Below are 27479 nucleotides of genomic sequence, written 5' to 3'. Positions count from 1 at the left end.
CATCCAGAGGAGCCTCGTTTCCGCCTAGTAGCTCGAGATGAGGCATCCTTTCGCTTCTTGGTCGGGGAAGAATTCTCGGCGTTCCCGTTGCATTTCAAGAGGAGGCGGTCGCAATAGGAAAGGCGAGAGGAACTCCAGCGTCGTGCCACCATTCCGATAGCCCCCAGATGTCTCAGTCCATTCCAGAGGAACCTATTTTCCATGCACTGCCTCGACTTTCACGCCGAAGATCGACTCCCAGCACGGTGGCAGGTGGGACAGCCCTGTGGGAAAGCCTCGTGGGAAAGCCACGTGGGAAAGCCTCGTGGGAAAGCCACGTGGGAAAACCTCGTGGGAAAGCCTCGAGGGAAAGCCACAGATCCCTTGATCCACGCGACAGGAAGCGTGACACTGCTGCTACTGCTCTGGAGGAAAGCGCACGTGCATGCCCCCATTCGAGACGAGGACTTACTCCCCTGGGGAGACTCCAGAAGTACCCCAAGATCCATGTCAGCCCTGGAGAGGAATCCTCAGGTTCTGGCCCCGACTCCACACAAGGTCTTAGTCCCCGGCATCGAAAGGAGAGGAATGCCGAGAGGCCCCCGAGCAACTCGCATGGGGACTGGCCTTTCCTAAGGCCACCAGAGAGTGTCCCTGAGGTCCCCGTCGTAAGTCGAGAGCACCTGCCGCAACTCGAGAAAATCCAGGAGGTTTTGCCCTCCAGGCGAGATGAGGCCCATTTCCGTTGAGGCTTCTCGAAGCTAAACAAACCTAAACTCTGTAACTTCCAAAAGGTCCTTCACACCCTTGCTGCAACTCAAGAAGTTGCCTGACATATCCGTCTCCACTCGAGAGGAAGCACGAGGGTTCGGCCCACATCCAGAAGAGCCCCGTTTCCGCTCGTAGCTCGTGATGAGGGATCCTTTCGCTGGTGGCCGGGAAAGAATTCTGGGCGTTCCCGTCGCATCTCAAGAGGAGGCGCTCTCCACAGGAAAGGCGAGAGGTACGCCAGCGTCGTTCCACCATTCCAAGAGTCCCCCAGATGTCTCAGTCCATTCCAGAGGAACCTGTTTTCCCTGCACTGCCTCGACTTTCACGCCGAGGATCGACTGCCACCAAGGTGGCACGTGGGACAGCCCTGTGCGAAAGCCTAGTGGGACAGCCCTGTGGGAAAGCCTCGTGGAAAATCCTGGAGGGAAAGCCGCAGATCCCATGGCTCACGAGATGGGCAGCGTGACACTGCTGCTATAGATCAGGAGGAAAGCGCACCTGCATGGCCCCTCTCGAGACGAGGACTGACTCCCCTGGGGAGACTCCATAATTACCCTAGATCCATGTCAGCATTGGTGAGGAATCCTCAGGTTCCGGCCCCGACTCCACACAACGTCTTAGGCCCCGGCACCGAACGGAGAGGAATCACGAGAGGCCCCCTAGCAACACGCATGATGACTGGCCTTTCCTGAGGCCGCCAGAGCGGGTCCCTGAAGTCCCCTTGGTAACTTGAGAGCACCTGCTGAAACTGGGGAATATCTAGAAGCCTCTCCATTCCAGGCGACATGAGTCCCATTTCTGCTGAGGCATCTCGAGACTAACCACACCTAACCTCTGGAACTTCGAAAGGGTCCTTCACACCTTTGCTGCAACTCAAGAAGTTCCCCGACATACCCGTCTCCACACGAGAGGAAGCACGAGGGTCCCACACACATCCAGGGGAGCCCCGTTTCCGCCTCCTAGCTCGAGATGAGGGATCCTTTCCCTGTTTCGTAGGGAAAGAACTCCCAGTGTTCCCGTCGCATCTCAAGAGGAGGCGCTCTCCATAGGAAAGGCGAGAGGAACTTCAGGGTCGTGCCAACATTCCAAGAGTCCCCCAGATGTGTCAGTCCATTCCAGAGGAACCTGTTTTCCCTGCACTGCCTTGACGTTCAAGCTGAGGATCGACTCCCACCACGTGTGCAGGTGGTTCAGCCCTGTGGGAAAGCCTCGTGGGAAAGCCTCGTGGGAAAGACTCGAGGGAAAAACACAGATCCTTTGATCCACGCGGCGGACTGTGTGACACTGCTGCTACCGCTCTGGAGGAAAGCGCAAGTGCATGCCCGCATTCGAGACGAGGACTGACTCCCCTGGGGAGACTCCAGAAGTACCCCAAGATCCATGTCAGCACTGGAGAGGAATCATCAGGTTCCGACCCCGACTCCACACAAGGTCTTAGGCCTCGGCATCGACGGGAGAGGAATCCCGAGAGGCCCCCGAGGAACTCGCATGGGGACTGGCCTTTCCTGAGGCCACCAGAGCGGGTCCCTGAGGTCCCCGTCGTAAGTCGAGAGCACCTGCCGCAACTCGAGAAAATCCAGGAGGTTTTGCCCTCCAGGCGAGATGAGGCCCATTTCTGCTGAGGCTTCTCGAGGCTAATCACATCTAACCACTGGAACATCCAAAGGGTCCTTCACACCCTTGCTGCAACACAAGAAGTTCCCCGACATACCCGTCTCCACTCGAGAGGAAGCACGAGGGTCCCGCACACATCCAGGGGAGCCCCGTTTCCGCCTCCTAGCTCGAGATGAGGTATCCTTTCCCTGTTTGGTAGGGAAAGAACTCCCGGCGTTCCCATCGCATCTCAAGAGTAGGCGCACTCCACAGGAAAGGCGAGAGGAACTCCAGGGTCGTGCCACCATTCAAAGAGCCCCCCAGATGTGTCAGTCCATTCCAGAGGAACCTTTTTTCCCTGCACTGCCTTGACGTTCAAGCCGAGGATCGACTCCCACCACGTTTGCACGTGGGACAGCCCTGTGGGAAAGCCTCGTGGGAAAGCCTCTTGGGAAAGACTAGAGCGAAAACCGTAGATACTTTGATCCACGCGGCGGACTACGTGACAATGCTGCTACCGCTCTGGAGGAAAGCGCAAGTGCATGCCCGCATTCGAGACGAGGACTGACTCCCCTGGGGAGACTCCAGAAGTACCCAAAGATCCATGTCAGCACTGGAGAGGAATCCTCAGGTTCCGGCCCCGACTCCACACAAGGTCTTAGGCCCCGACATCGACGGGAGAGGAATCCCGAGAGGCCCCCAAGGAACTCGAATGGGGACTGGCCTTTCCTGAAGCCACCAGAGCGCGTCCCTGAGGGCCCCGTCGTAAGTCGAGAGCACCTGCCGCAACTCGAGAAAATCCAGGAGGTTTTGCCCTCCAGGCGAGATGAGGCCCATTTCCGCTGAGGCTTCTCGAGGCTAATCACATCTAACCACTGGAACTTCCAAAGGGTCCTTCACACCCTTGCTGCAACTCAAGAAGTTCCCCGACATACCCGTCTCAAATCGAGAGGAAGTACGAGGGTCCCGCACACATCCAAGGAAGACCCGATTCCTCCTCCTTGCTCGAGAAGAGGGATCCTTTCTCTGTTTCGTAGAGAAAGAACTCCCGGCGATCCCATCGCATCTCAAGAGAAGGCGCTCTCCACAGGAAAGGCAAGAGGAACTCCAGGGTCGTGCCACCATTCCAAGAGCCCCCAGATGTGTCAGTCCATTCCAGACGAAGCCGTTTTCCCTGCACTGCCTTGACGTTCAAGCCGATGATCGACTCCCACCACGTGTGCACGTGGGACAGCCCTGTGGGAAAGCCTCGTGGGAAAGCCTCGTGGGAAAGACTCGAGGGAAAAACATAGATCCTTTGATCCCCGCGGCGGAATGCGTGACACTGCTGCTACCGCTCTGGAGGAAATCGCAAGTGCATGCCCGCATTCGAGACGAGGACTGACTCCCCTGGGGAGACTCCAGAAGTACCCCAAATCAATGTCAGCACTGGAGAGGAATCCTCAGGTTCTGGCCCCGACTCCACACAAGGTCTTAGACCCCGGCATCGACGGGAGAGGAATCCCGAGAGGCCCCCGAGGAACTCGAATGCGGACTGGCCTTTCCTGAAGCCACCAGAGCGCGTCCCTGAGCGCTCCGTCGTAAGTTGAGAACACCTGCCGCAACTCGAGAAAATCCAGGAGGTTTTGCCCTCCAGTCGAGATGAGGCCCATTTCCGCTGAGGCTTCTCGAGGCTAATCACATCTAACCACTGGAACTTCCAAAAGGTCCTTCACACCCTTGCTGCATCTCAAGAAGTTCCCCGACATACCCGTCTCCACTCGAGAGGAAGCACGAGGGTCCCGCAAACATACAGGGGAGACCCGTTTCCGCCTGCTAGCTCGAGATGAGGGATTCTTTCCCTGTTTCGTAGGGAAAGAGTTCCCGGCGTTTCCGTCGCATCTCAAGAGGAGGCGCTCTCCACAGGAAAGGCGAGAGGAACTCCAGGGTCGTGCCACCATTCCAAGAGTCCCCCAGATGTGTCAGTCCATTCCAGAGGAACCTGTTTTCCCTGCCCTGTCTTGACGTTCAAGCCGAGGATCGACTCCCACCACATGTGCACGTGGGACAGCCCTGTGGGAAAGCCTCGTGGGAAAGCCTCGTGGGAAAGACTTGAGGGAAAACCATAGATCCTTTGATCCACGCGGCGGACTGGGTGACACTGCTGCTACCGCTCTGGAGGAAAGCACAAGTGCATGCCCGCATTGGAGACGAGGACTGACTCCCCTGGGGAGACTCCAGAAGTACCCCACGATCCATGTCAGCACTGTTGAGGAATCCTCAGGTTCCAGCCCGACTCCACACAAGGTCTTAGGCCCCTGCATCGACGGGAGAGGAATCCCGAGAGGCCCCCGAGGAACTCGCATGGGGACTGACCTTTCCTGAGGCCACCAGAGCGGGTCCCTGAGGTCCCCGTCGTAAGTCGAGAGCACCTGCCGCAACTCGAGAAAATCCAGGAGGTTTTGCCCTCCAGGCGAGATGAGGCCCATTTCCACTGAGGCTTCTCGAGGCTAATCACATCTAACCACTGGAACTTCCAAAGGGTCCTTCACACCCTTGTTGCAACTCAACAAGTTCCCCGACATACCCGTCTCCACTCTAGAGGAAGCACGAGGGTCCCGCACACATCCAGGGGAGCCCCGTTTCCGCCTCCTAGCTCGAGATGAGGGATCCGTTCCCTGTTTCGTAGGGAAAGAATTCCCGGCGTTCCCGTCGCATCTCAAGAGAAGGCGCTAACCACAGGAAAGGCGAGAGGAACTCCGGGGACTTGCCACCATTTCAAGAGTCCCACAGATGTGTCAGTCCATTCCAGAGTAACATGTTTTCCCTGCACTGCCTTGACGTTCAAGCCGAGGATCGACTCCCACCACGTGTGCACGTGGGACAGTACTGTGGGAAAGCCTCGTGGGAAAGACTCGAGGGAAAACCATAGATCCTTTGATCCTCTCAGCGGACAGCGTGACACTGCTGCTACCGCTCTGAAGGAAAGCGCAAGTGCATGCCCCCATTCGAGACGAGGACTGACTCCCCTGGGGAGACTCCAGAATTACCCCAAGATCCATGTCAGCACTGGAGAGGAATCATCAGGTTCCGACCCCGACTCCACACAAGGTCTTAGGCCCCGGCATCGACGGGAGAGGAATCCCGAGAGGCCCCCGAGGAACTCGCATGGGGACTGGCCTTTCCTGAGGCCACCAGAGCGGGTCCCTGAGGTCCCCGTCGTAAGTCGAGAGCACCTGCCGCAACTCGAGAAAATCCAGGAGGTTTTGCCCTCCAGGCGAGATGAGGACCATTTCTGCTGAGGCTTCTCGAGGCTAATCACATCTAACCACTGGAACATCCAAAGGGTCCTTCACACCCTTGCTGCAACACAAGAAGTTCCCCGACATACCCGTCTCCACTCGAGAGGAAGCACGAGGGTCCCGCACACATCCAGGGGAGCCCCGTTTCCGCCTCCTAGCTCGAGATGAGGTATCCTTTCCCTGTTTGGTAGGGAAAGAACTCCCGGCGTTCCCATCGCATCTCAAGAGTAGGCGCACTCCACAGGAAAGGCGAGAGGAACTCCAGGGTCGTGCCACCATTCAAAGAGCCCCCCAGATGTGTCAGTCCATTCCAGAGGAACCTTTTTTCCCTGCACTGCCTTGACGTTCAAGCCGAGGATCGACTCCCACCACGTTTGCACGTGGGACAGCCCTGTGGGAAAGACTCGTGGGAAAGCCTCTTGGGAAAGACTAGAGCGAAAACCGTAGATACTTTGATCCACGCGGCGGACTACGTGACAATGCTGCTACCGCTCTGGAGGAAAGCGCAAGTGCATGCCCGCATTCGAGACGAGGACTGACTCCCCTGGGGAGACTCCAGAAGTACCCAAAGATCCATGTCAGCACTGGAGAGGAATCCTCAGGTTCCGGCCCCGACTCCACACAAGGTCTTAGGCCCCGACATCGACGGGAGAGGAATCCCGAGAGGCCCCCAAGGAACTCGAATGGGGACTGGCCTTTCCTGAAGCCACCAGAGCGCGTCCCTGAGGGCCCCGTCGTAAGTCGAGAGCACCTGCCGCAACTCGAGAAAATCCAGGAGGTTTTGCCCTCCAGGCGAGATGAGGCCCATTTCCGCTGAGGCTTCTCGAGGCTAATCACATCTAACCACTGGAACTTCCAAAGGGTCCTTCACACCCTTGCTGCAACTCAAGAAGTTCCCCGACATACCCGTCTCAAATCGAGAGGAAGCACGAGGGTCCCGCACACATCCAAGGAAGACCCGATTCCTCCTCCTTGCTCGAGAAGAGGGATCCTTTCTCTGTTTCGTAGAGAAAGAACTCCCGGCGATCCCATCGCATCTCAAGAGAAGGCGCTCTCCACAGGAAAGGCAAGAGGAACTCCAGGGTCGTGCCACCATTCCAAGAGCCCCCAGATGTGTCAGTCCATTCCAGATGAAGCCGTTTTCCCTGCACTGCCTTGACGTTCAAGCCGATGATCGACTCCCACCACGTGTGCACGTGGGACAGCCCTGTGGGAAAGCCTCGTGGGAAAGCCTCGTGGGAAAGACTCGAGGGAAAAACATAGATCCTTTGATCCCCGCGGCGGAATGCGTGACACTGCTGCTACCGCTCTGGAGGAAATCGCAAGTGCATGCCCGCATTCGAGACGAGGACTGACTCCCCTGGGGAGACTCCAGAAGTACCCCAAATCAATGTCAGCACTGGAGAGGAATCCTCAGGTTCTGGCCCCGACTCCACACAAGGTCTTAGACCCCGGCATCGACGGGAGAGGAATCCCGAGAGGCCCCCGAGGAACTCGAATGCGGACTGGCCTTTCCTGAAGCCACCAGAGCGCGTCCCTGAGCGCTCCGTCGTAAGTTGAGAACACCTGCCGCAACTCGAGAAAATCCAGGAGGTTTTGCCCTCCAGTCGAGATGAGGCCCATTTCCGCTGAGGCTTCTCGAGGCTAATCACATCTAACCACTGGAACTCCCAAAGGGTCCTTCACACCCTTGCTGCATCTCAAGAAGTTCCCCGACATACCCGTCTCCACTCGAGAGGAAGCACGAGGGTCCCGCAAACATACAGGGGAGACCCGTTTCCGCCTGCTAGCTCGAGATGAGGGATTCTTTCCCTGTTTCGTAGGGAAAGAGTTCCCGGCGTTTCCGTCGCATCTCAAGAGGAGGCGCTCTCCACAGGAAAGGCGAGAGGAACTCCAGGGTCGTGCCACCATTCCAAGAGTCCCCCAGATGTGTCAGTCCATTCCAGAGGAACCTGTTTTCCCTGCCCTGTCTTGACGTTCAAGCCGAGGATCGACTCCCACCACATGTGCACGTGGGACAGCCCTGTGGGAAAGCCTCGTGGGAAAGCCTCGTGGGAAAGACTTGAGGGAAAACCATAGATCCTTTGATCCACGCGGCGGACTGGGTGACACTGTTGCTACCGCTCTGGAGGAAAGCACAAGTGCATGCCCGCATTGGAGACGAGGACTGACTCCCCTGGGGAGACTCCAGAAGTACCCCACGATCCATGTCAGCACTGTTGAGGAATCCTCAGGTTCCAGCCCGACTCCACACAAGGTCTTAGGCCCCTGCATCGACGGGAGAGGAATCCCGAGAGGCCCCCGAGGAACTCGCATGGGGACTGACCTTTCCTGAGGCCACCAGAGCGGGTCCCTGAGGTCCCCGTCGTAAGTCGAGAGCACCTGCCGCAACTCGAGAAAATCCAGGAGGTTTTGCCCTCCAGGCGAGATGAGGCCCATTTCCACTGAGGCTTCTCGAGGCTAATCACATCTAACCACTGGAACTTCCAAAGGGTCCTTCACACCCTTGTTGCAACTCAAGAAGTTCCCCGACATACCCGTCTCCACTCTAGAGGAAGCACGAGGGTCCCGCACACATCCAGGGGAGCCCCGTTTCCGCCTCCTAGCTCGAGATGAGGGATCCGTTCCCTGTTTCGTAGGGAAAGAATTCCCGGCGTTCCCGTCGCATCTCAAGAGAAGGCGCTAACCACAGGAAAGGCGAGAGGAACTCCGGGGACTTGCCACCATTTCAAGAGTCCCACAGATGTGTCAGTCCATTCCAGAGTAACATGTTTTCCCTGCACTGCCTTGACGTTCAAGCCGAGGATCGACTCCCACCACGTGTGCACGTGGGACAGCCCTGTGGGAAAGCCTCGTGGGAAAGACTCGAGGGAAAACCATAAATCCTTTGATCCTCTCAGCGGACAGCGTGACACTGCTGCTACCGCTCTGAAGGAAAGCGCAAGTGCATGCCCGCATTCGAGACGAGGACTGACTCCCCTGGGGAGACTCCAGAAGTACCCCAAGATCCATGTAAGCACTGGAGAGGAATCCTCATGTTCCGGCCCCGACTCCACACAAGGTCTTAGGCCCCGGCATCGACGGGAGAGGAATCCCGAGGGGCCCCCGAGGAACTCGCATGGGGACTGGCCTTTCCTGAGGCCACCAGAGCGGGTCCCTGAGGTCCCCGTCGTAAGTCGAGAGCACCTGCCGCAACTCGAGAAAATCCAGGAGGTTTTGCCCTCCAGGCGAGATGAGGCCCATTTCCGCTGAGGCTTCCAAGGCTAACCACACCTAACCCCTGGAACTTCCAAAGGGTCCTTCACACCCTTGCTGCAACTCAAAAAGTTCCCCGACATACCCGTCTACACTCGAGAGGAAGCACGAGGGTCCCGCACACATCCAGGGGAGCCCCGTTTCGGCCTCCTACCTCGACATGAGGGATTCTTTCCCTGTTTCGTAGGGAAAGAATTCCCGGCGTTCCCATCGCAACTCAAGAGGAAGCGCTCTCCACAGGAAAGGCGAGAGGAACTCCACGGTCGTGCCACCATTCCAAGAGTCCCGCAGATGTGTCAGTCCCTTCCATAGGAACATGTTTTCCCTGCACTGCCTTGACCTTCAAGCCGAGGATCGACTCCCACCACGTGTGCACGTGCGACAGCCCTGTGGGAAAGCCTCGTGGGAAAGCCTCGTGGGAAAGACTCGAGGGAAAAACATAGATCCCTTGATCCACGCGGCGGAATGCGTGACACAGCTGCTACCGCTCTGGAGGAAAGCGCAAGTGCATGCCCGCATTCGAAACGAGGCCTGACTCCCCTGGGGAGACTCCAGAATTACCCCAAGATCCATGTCAGCACTGGAGAGGAATCCTCAGGTTCCGGCCCCGATTCCACACAAGGTCTTAGGCACAGGCATCGACGAGAGAGGAATCACGAGAGGCCCCCTAGGAACTCGCATGGGGACTGGCCTTTCCTGAGGCCACCAGAGCGGGTCCCTGAGGGCCCCGTCGTAAGTCGAGAGCACCTGCCGCAATTCGAGAAAATCCAGGAGGTTTTGCCCTCCAGGCGAGATGAGGCCCATTTCCGCTGAGGCTTCTCGAGGCTAATCACATCTAACCACTGGAACTTCCAAAGGGTCCTTCACACCCTTGCTGCAACTCAAGAAGTTCCCCGACATACCCGTCTCCACTCGAGAGGAAGCACGAGGGTCCCGCACACATCCAGGGGAGCCCCGTTTCCGCCTCCTAGCTCGAGATGAGGGATCCGTTCCCTGTTTCGTAGGGAAAGAATTCCCGGCATTCCCGTCGCATCTCAAGAGTAGGCGCACTCCACAGGAAAGGCAAGAGGAACTCCAGGGTCGTGCCACCATTCCAAGAGTCCCCTAATGTGTCAGTCCATTCCAGAGGAACCTGTTTTCCCTGCACTGCCTTGACCTTCAAGCCGAGGATCGACTCCCACCACGTGTGCACGTGGGACAGCCCTGTGGGAAAGCCTCGTGGGAAAGCCTCGTGGGAAAGACTCGAGGGAAAACCATAGATCCTTTGATCCTCTCGGCAGACTGCGTGACACTGCTGCTACCTCTCTGGAGGAAAACGCAAGTGCATGCCCGCATGCGAGACGAGGACTGACTCCCCTGGGGAGACTCCAGAAGTACCCCACGATCCATGTCAGCACTGTTGAGGAATCCTGAGGTTCTGGCCCCGACTCCACACAAGGTCTTAGGCCCCGGCATCGACGGGAGAGGAATCCCGAGAGGCCCCCGAGGAACTCGCATGGGGACTGACCTTTCCTGAGGCCACCAGAGCGGGTCCCTGAGGTCCCCGTCGTAAGAAGAGAGCACCTGCCGCAACTCGAGAAAATCCAGGAGGTTGTGCCCTCCAGGCGAGAAGAGGCCCTTTTCGCTGAGGCTTCTCGAGGCTAATGACATCTAACCACTGGAACTTCCAAAGGGTCCTTCACACCCTTGCTGCAACTCAAGAAGTTCCCCGACATGCCCGTCTCCACTCGAGAGGAAGCACGAGGGTCCCGCACACATCCAGGGGAGCCCCATTTCCGCCTCCTAGCTCGAGATGAGGGATCCTTTCCCTGTTTCGTAGGGAAAGAATTCCCGGCGTTCCCGTCGCATCTCAAGAGGAAGCGCTCTCCACAGGAAAGGGGAAACGAACTCCAGGGTCGTGCCACCATTCCAAGAGTCCCCCAGATGTGTCAGTCCATTCCAGAGGAATCTGTTTTCCCTGCACTGCCTTGACGTTCAAGCCGAGGATCGACTCCCACCACGTGTGCACGTGGGACAGCCCTGTGGGAAAGCCTCGTGGGAAAGCCTCGTCGGAAAGACTCGAGGGAAAACCATAGATCATTTAATCCAGGCGGTGGACTGCGTGACACTGCTGCTACCGCTCTGGAGGAAAGCGCAAGTGCATGCCCGCATTCGAGACGAGGACTGACTCCCCTGGGGAGACTCCAGAAGTACCCCAAGATCCATGTCAGCACTGGAGAGGAATCCTCATGTTCCGGCCCCGACTCCACACAAGGTCTTAGGCACAGGCATCGACGAGAGAGGAATCCCGAGAGGCCCCCGAGGAACTCGCATGGGGACTGGCCTTTCCTGAGGCCACCAGAGCGGGTCCCTGATGGCCCCGTCTTAAGTCGCGAGCACCTGCCGCAACTCGAGAAACTCCAGGAGGTTTTGCCCTCCAGGCGAGATGAGGCCCATTTCCGCTGAGGCTTCTCGAGGCTAATCACATCTAACCACTGGAACTTCCAAACGGTCCTTCACACCCTTGCTGCAACTCAAGAAGTTCCCCGACATAGCCGTCTCCACTCGAGAGGAAGCACGAGGGTCCCGCACACATCCAGGGGAGCCCCGTTTCCGCCTCCTAGCTCGAGATGAGGGATCCTTTCCCTGTTTCGTAGGGAAAGAATTCCCGGCGTTCCCGTTGCATCTCAAGAGAAGGCGCTCTCCACAGGAAAGGCGAGAGGAACTCCAGGGTCGTGCCACCATTTCAAGAGTCCCACAGATGTGTCAGTCCATTCCCGAATAAAATGTTTTCCCTGCACTGCCTTGACGTTCAAGCCGAGGATCGACTCCCACCACGTGTGCACGTGGGACAGCCCTGTGGGAAAGCCTCGTGGGAAAGACTCGAGGGAAAACCATAGATCCTTTGATCCTCTCGGCGGACAGCGTGACACTGCTGCTACCGCTCTGAAGGAAAGCGCAAGTGCATGCCCGCATTCGAGACGAGGACTGACTCCCCTGGGGAGACTCCAGAAGTACCCCAAGATCCATGTAAGCACTGGAGAGGAATCCTCATGTTCCGGCCCCGACTCTACACAAGGTCTTAGGCCCCGGCATCGACAAGAGAGGAATCCCGAGAGGCCCCCGAGGAACTCGCATGGGGACTGGCCTTTCCTGAGGCCACCGGAGCGGGTTCCTGAGGGCCCCGTCGTAAGTCGAGAGCACCTGCCGCAACTCGAGAAAATCCAGGAGGTTTTGCCCTCCAGGCGAGATGAGGCCCATTTCCGCTGAGGCTTCTCGAGGCTAATCACATCTAACCACTGGAACTTCCAAAGGGTCCTTCACACCCTTGCTGAAACTCAAGAAGTTCCCCGACATACCCGTCTCCACTCGAGAGGAAGCACGAGGGTCCCGCACACATCCAGAGGAGCCCCGTTTCCGCCTCCTAGCTCGAGATGAGGGATCCTTTCCCTGTTTCGTAGGGAAAGAATTCCCGGCGTTCCCGTCGCATCTCAAGAGGAGGCGCTCTCCACAGGAAAGGGGAAACGAACTCCAGGGTCGTGCCACCATTCCAAGAGTCCCCCAGATGTGTCAGTCCATTCCAGAGGAATCTGTTTTCCCTGCACTGCCTTGACGTTCAAGCCGAGGATCGACTCCCACCACGTCTGCACGTGGGACAGCCCTGTGGGAAAGCCTCGCGGGAAAGACTCTAGGGAAAACATTAGATCCTTTGATCCTCTCGGCGGACAGCGTGACACTGCTGCTACCGCTCTGGAGGAAAGCGCAAGTGCATGCCCGCATTCGAGACGAGGACTGACTCCCCTGGGGAGACTCCAGAAGTACCCCAAGATCCATGTCAGCACTGGAGAGGAATCCTCAGGTTCTGGCCCCTACTCCGCACATGGTCTTAGGCCCCGGCATCGACGTGACAGGAATCCCCAGGGGCCCCCGAGGAACTCGCATGGGGACTGGCCTTTCCTGAGGCCACCAGAGCGGGTCACTGAGGTTCCCGTCGTAAGTCGAGAACACCTGCCGCAACTCGAGAAAATCCAGGAGGTTTTGCCCTCCAGGCGAGATGAGGCCCTTTTCCGCTGAGGATTCTCGAGGCTAATCACATCTAAACACTGGAACTTCCAAAGGGTCATTCACACCCTTGCTGCAACTCAAGAAGTTCCCTGACATACCCGTCTCCACTCGAGAGGAAGCACGAGGGTCCCGCACACATCCAGGGGAGCCCCGTTTCCGCCTCCTAGCTCGAGATGAGGGATCCTTTCCCTATTTCGAAGGGAAGAATTCCCGGCATTCCCGTCGCATCTCAAGAGTAGGCGCTCTCCACAGGAAAGGCGAGAGGAACTCCAGGGTCGTGCCACCATTCCAAGAGTCCCCCAGATGTGTCAGTCCATTCCAGGGGAACCTGTTTTCCCTGCACTGCATTGACGTTCAAGCCGAGGATCGACTCCCACCACGTGTGCACGTGGGACAGCCCTGTGGGAAAGCCTCGTGGGAAAGCCTCGTGGGAAAGACTCGAGGGAAAACCATAGATCCTTTGATCCACGCGGCAGACTACGTGACACTGCTGCTACCGCTCTGGAGGAAAACGCAAGTGCATGCCCGCATGCGAGACGAGGACTGACTCCCCTGGGGAGACTCCAGAAGTACCCCAAGATCCATGTCAGCACTGGAGAGGAATCCTCAGGTTCTGGCCCCGACTCCACACAAGGTCTTAGGCCCCGGCATCGACGGGAGAGGAATCCTGAGAGGCCCCCGAGGAACTCGCATGGGGACTGGCCTTTCCTGAGGCCACCAGAGCGGGTCCCTGACGTCCCCGTCGTAAGTGTGAGAGCAACTGCCGCAACTCGAGAAAATCCAGGAGGTTTTGCCCTCCCGGCGAGATGAGGCCCATTTCCGCTGATGCTTCTCGAGGCTAATCACATCTAACCACTGGAACTCCCAAAGGGTCCTTCCCACCCTTGCTGCAACACAAGAAGTTCCCCGACATACCCGTCTCCACTCGAGAGGAAGCACGAGGGTCCCGCACACATCCAGGGGAGCCCCGTTTCCGCCTCCTACCTCGACATGAGGGATCCTTTCCCTGTTTCATAGGGAAAGAATTCCCGGCGTTCCCGTCGCATCTCAAGAGGAGGCGCTCTCCACAGGAAAGGGGAAACGAACTCCAGGGTCGTGCCACCATTCCAAGAGTCCCCCAGATGTGTCAGTCCATTCCAGAGGAATCTGTTTTCCCTGCACAGCCTTGACGTTCAAGCCGAGGATCGACTCCCACCACGTGTGCACGTGGGACAGCCCTGTGGGAAAGCCTCGTGGGAAAGCCTCGTGGGAAAGACTCGAGGGAAAACCATAGATCATTTGATCCAGGCGGTGGACTGCGTAACACTGCTGCTACCGCTCTGGAGGAAAGCGCAAGTGCATGCCCGCATTCGAGACGAGGACTGACTCCCCTGGGGAGACTCCAGAAGTACCCCAAGATCCATGTCAGCACTGGAGAGGAATCCTCATGTTCCGGCCCCGACTCCACACAAGGCCTTAGGCCCTGGCATCGACGGGAGAGGAATCCCGAGGGGCACCCGAGGAACTCGCATGGGGACTGGCCTTTCCTGGGGCCACCAGAGCGGGTCCCTGAGGTCCCCGTCGTAAGTCGAGAGCACCTGCCGCAACTCGAGAAAATCCAGGAGGTTTTGCCCTCCAGGCGAGATGAGGCCCATTTCCGCTGAGGCTTCTCGAGGCTAATCACATCTAACCACTGGAACTTCCAAACGGTCCTTCACACCCTTGCTGCAACTCAAGAAGTTCCCCGACATACCCGTCTCCACTCGAGAGGAAGCACGAGGGTCCCGCACACATCCAGGGGAGCCCCGTTTCCGCCTCCTAGCTCGAGATGAGGGATCCTTTCCCTGTTTCGTAGGGAAAGAATTCCCGGCGTTCCCGTCGCATCTCAAGAGAAGGCGCTAACCACAGGAAAGGCGAGAGGAACTCCAGGGTCGTGCCACCATTTCAAGAGTCCCACAGATGTGTCAGTCCATTCCAGAGTAACATGTTTTCCCTGCACTGCCTTGACGTTCAAGCCGAGGATCGACTCCCATCACGTGTGCAAGTGGGACAGTCCTGTGGAAAAGCCTCGTGGGAAAGACTTGAGGGAAAACCATAGATCCTTTGATCCTCTCGGCGGACAGCGTGACACTGCTGCTACCGCTCTGGAGGAAAGCGCAAGTGCATGCCCGCATTCGAGACGAGGACTGACTCCCCTGGGGAGACTCCAGAAGTACCCCAAGATCCATGTCAGCACTGGAGAGGAATCCTCATGTTCCGGCCCCGACTCCACACAAGGTCTTAGGCCCAGGCGTCGACGAGAGAGGATTCCCGAGAGGCCCCCGAGGAACTCGCTTGGGGACTGGCCTTTCCTGAGGCCACCAGAGCGGGTCCCTGAGGTCCCCGTCGTAAGTCGAGAGCACCTGCCGCAACTCGAGAAAATCCAGGAGGTTTTGCCCTCCAGGCGAGATGAGGCCCATTTCCGCTGAGGCTTCTCGAGGCTAACCGCATCTAACCCCTGGAACTTCCAAAGGGTCCTTCACACCCTTGCTGCAACTCAAAAAGTTCCCCGACATACCCGTCTCCACTCGAGAGGAAGCACGAGGGTCCCACACACATCCTGGGGAGCCCCGTTTCGGCCTCCTACCTCGACATGAGGGATTCTTTCCCTGTTTCGTAGGGAAAGAATTCCGGGCGTTCCCATCACAACTCAAGAGGAAGCCCTCTCCACAGAAAAGGCGAGAGGAACTCCAGGGTCGTGCCACCATTCCAAGAGTCCCCCAGATGTGTCAGTCCATTCCAGAGGAATCTGTTTTCCCTGCACTGCCTTGACGTTCAAGCCGAAGATCGACTCCCACCACGTGTGCACGTGGGACAGCCCTGTGGGAAAGCCTCGTGGGAAAGCCTCGTGGGAAAGACTCGAGGGAAAACCATATATCATTTGATCCAGGCGGTGGACTGCGTGACACTGGGGCTACCGCTCTGGAGGAAAGCGCAAGTGCATGCCCGCATTCGAGACGAGGACTGACTCCCCTGGGGAGACTCCAGAAGTACCCCAAGATCCATGTCAGCACTGGAGAGGAATCCTCAGGTTCCGGCCCCGACTCCACACAAGGTCTTAGGCACAGGCATCGACGAGAGAGGATTCCCGAGAGGCCCCCGAGGAACTCGCATGGGGACTGGCCTTTCCTGAGGCCACCAGAGCGGGTCCCTGACGTCCCCGTCGTAAGTGTGAGAGCAACTGCCGCAACTCGAGAAAATCCAGGAGGTTTTGCCCTCCTGGCGAGATGAGGCCCATTTCCGCTGATGCTTCTCGAAGCTAATCACATCTAACCACTGGAACTCCAAAAGGGTCCTTCCCACCCTTGCTGCAACACAAGAAGTTTCCCGACATACCCGTCTCCTCTCGAGAGGAAGCACGAGGGTCCTGCACACATCCAGGGGAGCCCCGTTTCCACCTCCTAGCTCGAGATGAGGGATCCTTTCCCTGTTTCGTAGGGAAAGAATTCCCGGCGTTCCCATCGCATCTCAAGAGGTGGCGCTCTCCCCAGGAAAGGGGAAACGAACTCCAGGGTCGTGCCACCATTCCAAGAGTCCCCCAGATGTGTCAGTCCATTCCAGAGGAATCTGTTTTCCCTGCACTGCCTTGACGTTCAAGCCGAGGATCGACTCCCACCACGTGTGCACGTGGGACAGCCCTGTGGGAAAGCCTCGTGGGAAAGCCTCGTCGGAAAGACTCGAGGGAAAACCATAGATCATTTGATCCAGGCGGTGGACTGCGTGACACTGCTGCTACCGCTCTGGAGGAAAGCGCAAGTGCATGCCCGCATTCGAGACGAGGACTGACTCCCCTGGGGAGACTCCAGAAGTACCCCAAGATCCATGTCAGCACTGGAGAGGAATCCTCAGGTTCCGGCCCCGACTCCACACAAGGTCTTAGGCACAGGCATCGACGAGAGAGGAATCCCGAGAGGCCCCCGAGGAACTCGCATGGGGACTGGCCTTTCCTGAGGCCACCAGAGCGGGTCCCTGATGGCCCCGTCGTAAGTCGCGAGCACCTGCCGCAACTCGAGAAAATCCAGGAGGTTTTGCCCTCCAGGCGAGATGAGGCCCATTTCCGCTGAGGCTTCTCGAGGCTAATCACATCTAACCACTGGAACTTCCAAACGGTCCTTCACACCCTTGCTGCAACTCAAGAAGTTCCCCGACATACCCGTCTCCACTCGAGAGGAAGCACGAGGGTCCCGCACACATCCAGGGGAGCCCCGTTTCCGCCTCCTAGCTCGAGATGAGGGATCCTTTCCCTGTTTCGTAGGGAAAGAATTCCCGGCATTCCCGTCGCATCTCAAGAGTAGGCGCACTCCACAGGAAAGGCAAGAGGAACTCCAGGGTCGTGCCACCATTCCAAGAGTCCCCCAGATGTGTCAGTCCATTCCAGAGGAACCTGTTTTCCCTGCACTGCCTTGACCTTCAAGCCGAGGATCGACTCCCACCACGTGTGCACGTGGGACAGCCCTGTGGGAAAGCCTCGTGGGAAAGCCTCGTGGGAAAGACTCGCGGGAAAACCATAGATCCTTTGATCCTCTCGGCGGACAGCGTGACACTGCTGCTACCTCTCTGGAGGAAAACGCAAGTGCATGCCCGCATGCGAGACGAGGACTGACTCCCCTGGGGAGACTCCAGAAGTACCCCACGATCCATGTCAGCACTGTTGAGGAATCCTGAGGTTCTGGCCCCGACTCCACACAAGGTCTTAGGCCCCGGCATCGACGGGAGAGGAATCCCGAGAGGCCCCCGAGGAACTCGCATGGGGACTGACCTTTCCTGAGGCCACCAGAGCGGGTCCCTGAGGTCCCCGTCGTAAGTCGAGAGCACCTGCCGCAACTCGAGAAAATCCAGGAGGTTGTGCCCTCCAGGCGAGATGAGGCCCTTTTCGCTGAGGCTTCTCGAGGCTAATGACATCTAACCACTGGAACTTCCAAAGGGTCCTTCACACCCTTGCTGCAACTCAAGAAGTTCCCCGACATGCCCGTCTCCACTCGAGAGGAAGCACGAGGGTCCCGCACACATCCAGGGGAGCCCCGTTTCCGCCTCCTAGCTCGAGATGAGGGATCCTTTCCCTGTTTCGTAGGGAAAGAATTCCCGGCGTTCCCGTCGCATCTCAAGAGGAGGCGCTCTCCACAGGAAAGGGGAAACGAACTCCAGGGTCGTGCCACCATTCCAAGAGTCCCCCAGATGTGTCAGTCCATTCCAGAGGAATCTGTTTTCCCTGCACTGCCTTGACGTTCAAGCCGAGGATCGACTCCCACCACGTGTGCACGTGGGACAGCCCTGTGGGAAAGCCTCGTGGGAAAGCCTCGTGGGAAAGACTCGAGGGAAAACCATAGATCATTTGATCCAGGCGGTGGACTGCGTGACACTGCTGCTACCGCTCTGGAGGAAAGCGCAAGTGCATGCCCGCATTCGAGACGAGGACTGACTCCCCTGGGGAGACTCCAGAAGTACCCCAAGATCCATGTCAGCACTGGAGAGGAATCCTCAGGTTGCGGCCCCGACTCCACACAAGGTCTTAGGCACAGGCATCGACGAGAGAGGAATCCCGAGAGGCCCCCGAGGAACTCGCTTGGGGACTGGCCTTTCCTGAGGCCACCAGAGCGGGTCCCTGATGGCCCCGTCGTAAGTCGCGAGCACCTGCCGCAACTCGAGAAAATCCAGGAGGTTTTGCCCTCCAGGCGAGATGAGGGCCATTTCCGCTGAGGCTTCTCGAGGCTAATCACATCTAAACACTGGAACTTCCAAACGGTCCTTCACACCCTTGCTGCAACTCAAGAAGTTCCCCGACATACCCGTCTCCACTCGAGAGGAAGCACGAGGGTCCCGCACACATCCAGGGGAGCCCCGTTTCCGCCTCCTAGCTCGAGATGAGGGATCCTTTCCCTGTTTCGTAGGGAAAGAATTCCCGGCGTTCCCGTCGCATCTCAAGAGAAGGCGCTCTCCACAGGAAAGGCGAGAGGAACTCCAGGGTCGTGCCACCATTTCAAGAGTCCCACAGATGTGTCAGTCCATTCCCGAATAAAATGTTTTCCCTGCACTGCCTTGACGTTCAAGCCGAGGATCGACTCCCACCCCGTGTGCACGTGGGACAGCCCTGTGGGAAAGCCTCGTGGGAAAGACTCGAGGGAAAACCATAGATCCTTTGATCCTCTCGGCGGACAGCGTGACACTGCTGCTACCGCTCTGAAGGAAAGCGCAAGTGCATGCCCGCATTCGAGACGAGGACTGACTCCCCTGGGGAGACTCCAGAAGTACCCCAAGATCCATGTAAGCACTGGAGAGGAATCCTCATGTTCCGGCCCCGACTCCACACAAGGCCTTAGGCCCCGGCATCGACGGGAGAGGAATCCCGAGGGGCACCCGAGGAACTCGCATGGGGACTGGCCTTTCCTGGGGCCACCAGAGCGGGTCCCTGAGGTCCCCGTCGTAAGTCGAGAGCACGTGCCGCAACTCGAGATAATCCAGGAGGTTTTGCCCTCCAGGCGAGATGAGGCCCATTTCCGCTGAGGCTTCTCGAGGCTAACCACATCTAACCCCTGGAACTTCAAAAGGGTCCTTCACACCCTTGCTGCAACTCAAAAAGTTCCCCGACATACCCATCTCCACTCGAGAGGAAGCACGAGGGTCCCGCACACATCCAGGGGAGCCCCGTTTCGGCCTCCTACCTCGACATGAGGGATTATTTCCCTGCTTCGTAGGGAAAGAATTCCCGGCGTTCCCATCGCAACTCAAGAGGAAGCGCTGTCCACAGGAAAGGCGAGAGGAACTCCAGGGTCGTGCCACCATTTCAAGAGTCCCACAGATGTGTCAGTCCATTCCAGAATAAAATGTTTTCCCTGCACTGCCTTGACCTTCAAGCCGAGGATCGACTCCCAACACGTGTGCACGTGGGACAGCCCTGTGGGAAAGCCTCGTGGGAAAGACTCGAGGGAAAACCATAGATCCTTTGATCCTCTCGGCGGACAGCGTGACACTGCTGCTACCGCTCTGGAGGAAAGCGCAAGTGCATGCCCGCATTCGAGACGAGGACTGACTCCCCTGGGGAGACTCCAGAAGTACCACAAGATCCATGTCAGCACTGGAGAGGAATCCTCATGTTCCGGCCCCGACTCCACACAAGGTCTTAGGCCCCGGCATCGAGGGGAGAGGAATCCCGAGGGGCCCCCGAGGAACTCGCAAGGGGAATGGCCTTTCCTGAGGCCACCAGAGCGGGTCCCTGAGGTCCCCGTCGTAAGTCGAGAGCACCTGCCGCAACTCGAGAAAATCCAGGAGGTTTTGCCCTCCAGGCGAGATGAGGCCCATTTCCGCTGAGGCTTCTCGAGGCTAACCACATCTAACCACTGGAACTCCCAAAGGGTCCTTCCCACCCTTGCTGCAACACAAGAAGTTCCCCGACATACCCGTCTCCACTCGAGAGGAAGCACGAGGGTCCCGCACACTTCCAGGGGAGCCCCGTTTCCGCCTCCTAGCTCGAGATGAGGGATCCTTTCCCTGTTTCGTAGGGAAAGAATTCCCGGCGTTCCCGTCGCATCTCAAGAGGAGGCGCTCTCCACAGGAAAGGGGAAACGAACTCCAGGGTCGTGCCACCATTCCAAGAGTCCCACAGATGTGTCAGTCCATTCCATAGTAACATGTTTTCCCTGCACTGCCTTGATGTTCAAGCCGAGGATCGACTCCCACCACGTGTGCACGTGGGACAGCCCTGTGGGAAAGCCTCGTGGGAAAGACTCGAGGGAAAACCATAGATCCTTTGATCCTCTCGGCGGACAGCGTGACACTGCTGCTACCGCTCTGAAGGAAAGCGCAAGTGCATGCCCGCATTCGAGACGAGGACTGACTCCCCTGGGGAGACTCCAGAAGTACCCCAAGATCCATGTAAGCACTGGAGAGGAATCCTCATGTTCCGGCCCCGACTCCACACAAGGTCTTAGGCCCCGGCATCGATGGGAGAGGAATCCCGAGGGGCACCCGAGGAACTCGCATGGGGACTGGCCTTTCCTGGGGCCACCAGAGCGGGTCCCTGAGGTCCCCGTCTTAAGTCGAGAGCACCTGCCGCAACTCGAGAAAATCCAGGAGGTTTTGCCCTCCAGGCGAGATGAGGCCCATTTCTGCTGAGGCTTCTCGAGGCTAACCACATCTAACCCCTGGAACTTCAAAAGGGTCCTTCACACCCTTGCTGCAACACAAAAAGTTCCCCGACATACCCGTCTCCACTCGAGAGGAAGCACGAGGGTCCCGCACACATCCAGGGGAGCCCCGTTTCGGCCTCCTACCTCGACATGAGGGATTCTTTCCCTGTTTCGTAGGGAAAGAATTCCCGGCGTTCCCATCGCAACTCAAGAGGAAGCGCTCTCCACAGGAAAGGCGAGAGGAACTCCAGGGTCGTGCCACCATTCCAAGAGTCCCCCAGATGTGTCAGTCCATTCCAGAGGAATCTATTTTCCCTGCACTGCCTTGACGTTCAAGCCAAGGATCGACTCCCACCACGTGTGCACGTGGGACAGCCCTGTGGGAAAGCCTCGTGGGAAAGACTCGAGGGAAAACCATAGATCCTTTGATCCTCTCGGCGGACAGCGTGACACTGCTGCTACCGCTCTGAAGGAAAGCGCAAGTGCATGCCCGCATTCGAGACGAGGACTGACTCCCCTGGGGAGACTCCAGAAGTACCCCAAGATCCATGTAAGCACTGGAGAGGAATCCTCATGTTCCGGCCCCGACTCCACACAAGGTCTTAGGCCGCGGCATCGACGGGAGAGGAATCCCGAGGGGCACCCGAGGAACTCGCATGGGGACTGGCCTATCCTGGGGCCACCAGAGCGGGTCCCTGTGGGCCCCGTCTTAAGTCGAGAGCACCTGCCGCAACTCGAGAAAATCCAGGAGGTTTTGCCCTCCAGGCGAGATGAGGCCCATTTCCGCTGAGGCTTCTCGAGGCTAACCACATCTAAACCCTGGAACTTCCAAAGGGTCCTTCACACCCTTGCTGCAACTCAAAAAGTTCCCCCACATACCCGTCTCCACTCGAGAGGAAGCACGAGGGTCCCGCACACATCCAGGGGAGCCCCGTTTCGACCTCCTACCTCGAGATGAGGGATTCTTTCCCTGTTTCATAGGGAAAGAATTCCCGGCATTCCCATCGCAACTCAAGAAGAAGCGCTCTCCACAGGAAAGGCGAGAGGAACTCCAGGGTCGTGCCACCATTTCAAGAGTCCCACAGATGTGTCAGTCCATTCCAGAATAAAATGTTTTCCCTGCACTGCCTTGACGTTCAAGCCGAGGATCGACTCCCACCACGTGTGCACGTGGGACAGCCCTGTGGGAAAGCCTCGTGGGAAAGACTCGAGGGAAAACCATAGATCCTTTGATCATCTCGGCGGACAGCGTGACACTGCTGCTACCGCTCTGAAGGAAAGCGCAAGTGCATGCCCGCATTCGAGACGAGGACTGACTCCCCTGGGGAGACTCCAGAAGTACCCCAAGATCCATGTAAGCACTGGAGAGGAATCCTCATGTTCCGGCCCCGACTCCACACAAGGTCTTAGGCCCCGGCATCGACGGGAGAGGAATCCCGAGGGGCACCCGAGGAACTCGCATGGGGACTGGCCTTTCCTGGGGCCACCAGAGCGGGTCCCTGAGGTCCCCGTCGTAAGTCGAGAGCACCTGCCGCAACTCGAGAAAATCCAGGAGGTTTTGCCCTCCAGGCGAGATGAGGCCCATTTCCGCTGAGGCTTCTCGAGGCTAACCACATCTAACCCCTGGAACTTCCAAAGGGTCCTTCACACCCTTGCTGCAACTCAAGAAGTTCCCCGACATACCCGTCTCCACTCGAGAGGAAGCACGAGGGTCCCGCACTCATCCAGGGGAGCCCCGTTTCGGCCTCCTACATCGAGATGAGGGATTCTTTCCCTGTTTCGTAGGGAAAGAATTCCGGGCGTTCCCATCGCAACTCAAGAGGAAGCGCTCTCCACAGGAAAGGCGAGAGGAACTCCAGGGACGTGCCACCATTCCAAGAGTCCCCCAGATGTGTCAGTCCATTCCAGAGGAATCTGTTTTCCCTGCACTGCCTTGACGTTCAAGCCGAGGATCGACTCCCACCACGTGTGCACGTGGGACAGCCCTGTGGGAAAGCCTCGTGGGAAAGCCTCGTCGGAAAGACTCGAGGGAAAACCATAGATCATTTGATCCAGGCGGTGGACTGCGTGACACTGGGGCTACCGCTCTGGAGGAAAGCGCAAGTGCATGCCCGCATTCGAGACGAGGACTGACTCCCCTGGGGAGACTCCAGAAGTACCCCAAGATCCATGTCAGCACTGGAGAGGAAACCTCAGGTTCTGGCCCCTACTCCGCACATGGTCTTAGGCCCCGGCATCGACGTGACAGGAATCCCCAGGGGCCCCCGAGGAACTCGCATGGGGACTGGCCTTTCCTGAGGCCACCAGAGCGGGTCCCTGAGGTTCCCGTCGTAAGTCGAGAACACCTGCCGCAACTCGAGAAAATCCAGGAGGTTTTGCCCTCCAGGCGCGATGAGGCCCTTTTCCGCTGAGGATTCTCGAGGCTAATCACATCTAAACACTGGAACTTCCAAAGGGTCCTTCACACCCTTGCTGCAACTCAAGAAGTTCCCCGACATACCCGTCTCCACTCGAGAGGAAGCACGAGGGTCCCGCACACATCCAGGGGAGCCCCGTTTCCGCCTCCTAGCTCGAGATGAGGGATCCTTTCCCTATTTCGAAGGGAAGAATTCCCGGCATTCCCGTCGCATTTCAAGAGTAGGCGCACACCACAGGAAAGGCGAGAGGAACTCCAGGGTCGTGCCACCATTCCAAGAGTCCCCCAGATGTGTCAGTCCATTCCAGGGGAACCTGTTTTCCCTGCACTGCCTTGACGTTCAAGCCGAGGATCGACTCCCACCACGTGTGCACGTGGGACAGCCCTGTGGGAAAGCCTCGTGGGAAAGCCTCGTGGGAAAGACTCGAGGGAAAACCATAGATCCTTTGATCCACGCGGCAGACTACGTGACACTGCTGCTACCGCTCTGGAGGAAAACGCAAGTGCATGCCCGCATGCGAGACGAGGACTGACTCCCCTGGGGAGACTCCAGAAGTACCACAAGATCCATGTCAGCACTGGAGAGGAATCCTCAGGTTCCGGCCCCGACTCCACACAAGGCCTTAGGCACAGGCATCGACGAGAGAGGATTCCCGAGAGGCCCCCGAGGAACTCGCATGGGGACTGGCCTTTCCTGAGGCCACCAGAGCGGGTCCCTGAGGGCCCCGTCGTAAGTCGAGAGCACCTGCCGCAACTCGAGAAAATCCAGGAGGTTTTGCCCTCTAGGCGAGATGAGGCCCATTTCCGCTGAGGCTTCTCGAGGCTAATCACATCTAACCACTGGAACTTCCAAACGGTCCTTCACACCCTTGCTGCAACTCAAGAAGTTCCCCGACATACCCGTCTCCACTCGAGAGGAAGCACGAGGGTCCCGCACACATCCAGGGGAGCCCCGTTTCCGCCTCCTTGCTCGAGATGAGGGATCCTTTCCCTGTTTCGTAGGGAAAGAATTCCCGGCGTTCCCGTCGCATCTCAAGAGAAGGCGCTAACCACAGGAAAGGCGAGAGGAACTCCAGGGTCGTGCCACCATTTCAAGAGTCCCACAGATGTGTCAGTCCATTCCAGAGTAACATGTTTTCCCTGCACTGCCTTGACGTTCAAGCCGAGGATCGACTCCCACCACGTGTGCACGTGGGACAGTCCTGTGGAAAAGCCTCGTGGGAAAGACTCGAGGGAAAACCATAGATCCTTTGATCCTCTCGGCGGACAGCGTGACACTGCTGCTACCGCTCTGAAGGAAAGCGCAAGTGCATGCTCGCATTCGAGACGAGGACTGACTCCCTGGGGAGACTCCAGAAGTACCCCAAGATCCATGTAAGCACTGGAGAGGAATCCTCATGTTCCGGCCCCGACTCCACACAAGGTCTTAGGCCCCGGCATCGACGGGAGAGGAATCCCGAGGGGCCCCCGAGGAACTCGCATGGGGACTGGCCTTTCCTGGGGCCACCAGAGCGGGTCCCTGAGGTCCCCGTCGTAAGTCGAGAGCACCTGCCGCAACTCGAGAAAATCCAGGAGGTTTTGCCCTCCAGGCGAGATGAGGCCCATTTCCGCTGAGGCTTCTCGAGGCTAACCACATCTAACCCCTGGAACTTCCAAAGGGTCCTTCACACCCTTGCTGCAACTCAAAAAGTTCCCCGACATACCCGTCTCCACTCGAGAGGAAGCACGAGGGTCCCGCACACATCCTGGGGAGCCCCGTTTCGGCCTCCTACCTCGACATGAGGGATTCTTTCCCTGTTTCGTAGGGAAAGAATTCCGGGCGTTCCCATCGCAACTCAAGAGGAAGCGCTCTCCACTGGAAAGGCGAGAGGAACTCCAGGGTCGTGCCACCATTCCAAGAGTCCCGCAGATGTGTCAGTCCATTCCATAGGAACCTGTTTTCCCTGCACTGCCTTGACCTTCAAGCCGAGGATCGACTCCCACCACGTGTGCACGTGGGACAGCCCTGTGGGAAAGCCTCGTGGGAAAGCCTCGTGGGAAAGACTCGAGGGAAAAACATAGATCCCTTGTTCCACGCGGCGGAATGCGTGACACAGCTGCTACCGCTCTGAAAGAAAGCGCAAGTGCATGCCCGCATTCGAAACGAGGCCTGACTCCCCTGGGGAGACTCCAGAATTACCCCAAGATCCATGTCAGCACTGGAGAGGAATCCTCAGGTTCCGGCCCCGATTCCACACAAGGTCTTAGGCACAGGCATCGACGAGAGAGGAATCCCGAGAGGCCCCCTAGGAACTCGCATGGGGACTGGCCTTTCCTGAGGCCACCAGAGCGGGTCCCTGAGGTCCCCGTCTTAAGTCGAGAGCACCTGCCGCAACTCGAGAAAATCCAGGAGGTTTTGCCCTCCAGGCGCGATGAGGCCCTTTTCCGCTGAGGATTCTCGAGGCTAATCACATCTAAACACTGGAACTTCCAAAGGGTCCTTCACACCCTTGCTGCAACTCAAGAAGTTCCCCGACATACCCGTCTCCACTCGAGAGGAAGCACGAGGGTCCCGCACACATCCAGGGGAGCCCCGTTTCTGCCTCCTATCTCGAGATGAGGGATCCTTTCCCTATTTCGAAGGGAAGAATTCCCGGCATTCCCGTCGCATCTCAAGAGTAGGCGCACACCACAGGAAAGGCGAGAGGAACTCCAGGGTCGTGCCACCATTCCAAGAGTCCCCCAGATGTGTCAGTCCATTCCAGGGGAACCTGTTTTCCCTGCACTGCCTTGACGTTCAAGCCGAGGATCGACTCCCACCACGTGTGCACGTGGGACAGCCCTGTGGGAAAGCCTCGTGGGAAAGCCTCGTGGGAAAGACTCGAGGGAAAACCATAGATCCTTTGATCCACGCGGCAGACTACGTGACACTGCTGCTACCGCTCTGGAGGAAAACGCAAGTGCATGCCCGCATGCGAGACGAGGACTGACTCCCCTGGGGAGACTCCAGAAGTACCCCAAGATCCATGTCAGCACTGGAGAGGAATCCTCAGGTTCTGGCCCCGACTCCACACAAGGTCTTAGGCCCCGGCATCGACGGGAGAGGAATCCTGAGAGGCCCCCGAGGAACTCGCATGGGGACTGGCCTTTCCTGAGGCCACCAGAGCGGGTCCCTGACGTCCCCGTCGTAAGTGTGAGAGCAACTGCCGCAACTCGAGAAAATCCAGGAGGTTTTGCCCTCCCGGCGAGATGAGGCCCATTTCCGCTGATGCTTCTCGAGGCTAATCACATCTAACCACTGGAACTCCCAAAGGGTCCTTCCCACCCTTGCTGCAACACAAGAAGTTCCCCGACATACCCGTCTCCACACGAGAGGAAGCACGAGGGTCCCACACACATCCAGGGGAGCCCCGTTTCCGCCTCCTAGCTCGAGATGAGGGATCCTTTCCCTGTTTCATAGGGAAAGAATTCCCAGCGTTCCCGTCGCATCTCAAGAGGAGGCGCTCTCCACAGGAAAGGGGAAACGAACTCCAGGGTCGTGCCACCATTCCAAGAGTCCCCCAGATGTGTCAGTCCATTCCAGAGGAATCTGTTTTCCCTGCACAGCCTTGACGTTCAAGCCGAGGATCGACACCCAACACGTGTGCCCGTGGGACAGCCCTGTGGGAAAGCCTCGTCGGAAAGCCTCGTGGGAAAGACTCGAGGGAAAACCATAGATCATTTGATCCAGGCGGTGGACTGCGTGACACTGCTGCTACCGCTCTGGAGGAAAGCGCAAGTGCATGCCCGCATTCGAGACGAGGACTGACTCCCCTGGGGAGACTCCAGAAGTACCCCAAGATCCATGTCAGCACTGGAGAGGAATCCTCAGGTACCGGCCCCGACTCCACACAAGGTCTTAGGCACAGGCATCGACGAGAGAGGAATCCCGAGAGGCCCCCGAGGAAGTCGCATGGGGACTGGCCTTTCCTGAGGCCACCAGAGCGGGTCCCTGAGGGCCGCGTCGTAAGTCGAGAGCAC

This window comes from Ovis canadensis, chromosome 15 (assembly GCF_042477335.2).
Source record: "Ovis canadensis isolate MfBH-ARS-UI-01 breed Bighorn chromosome 15, ARS-UI_OviCan_v2, whole genome shotgun sequence".
Classification (NCBI taxonomy): Eukaryota; Metazoa; Chordata; class Mammalia; order Artiodactyla; family Bovidae; genus Ovis; species Ovis canadensis.
The sequence above is the reverse complement of the archived record's forward strand: the minus strand, read 5'-3'. Positions refer to the sequence as shown.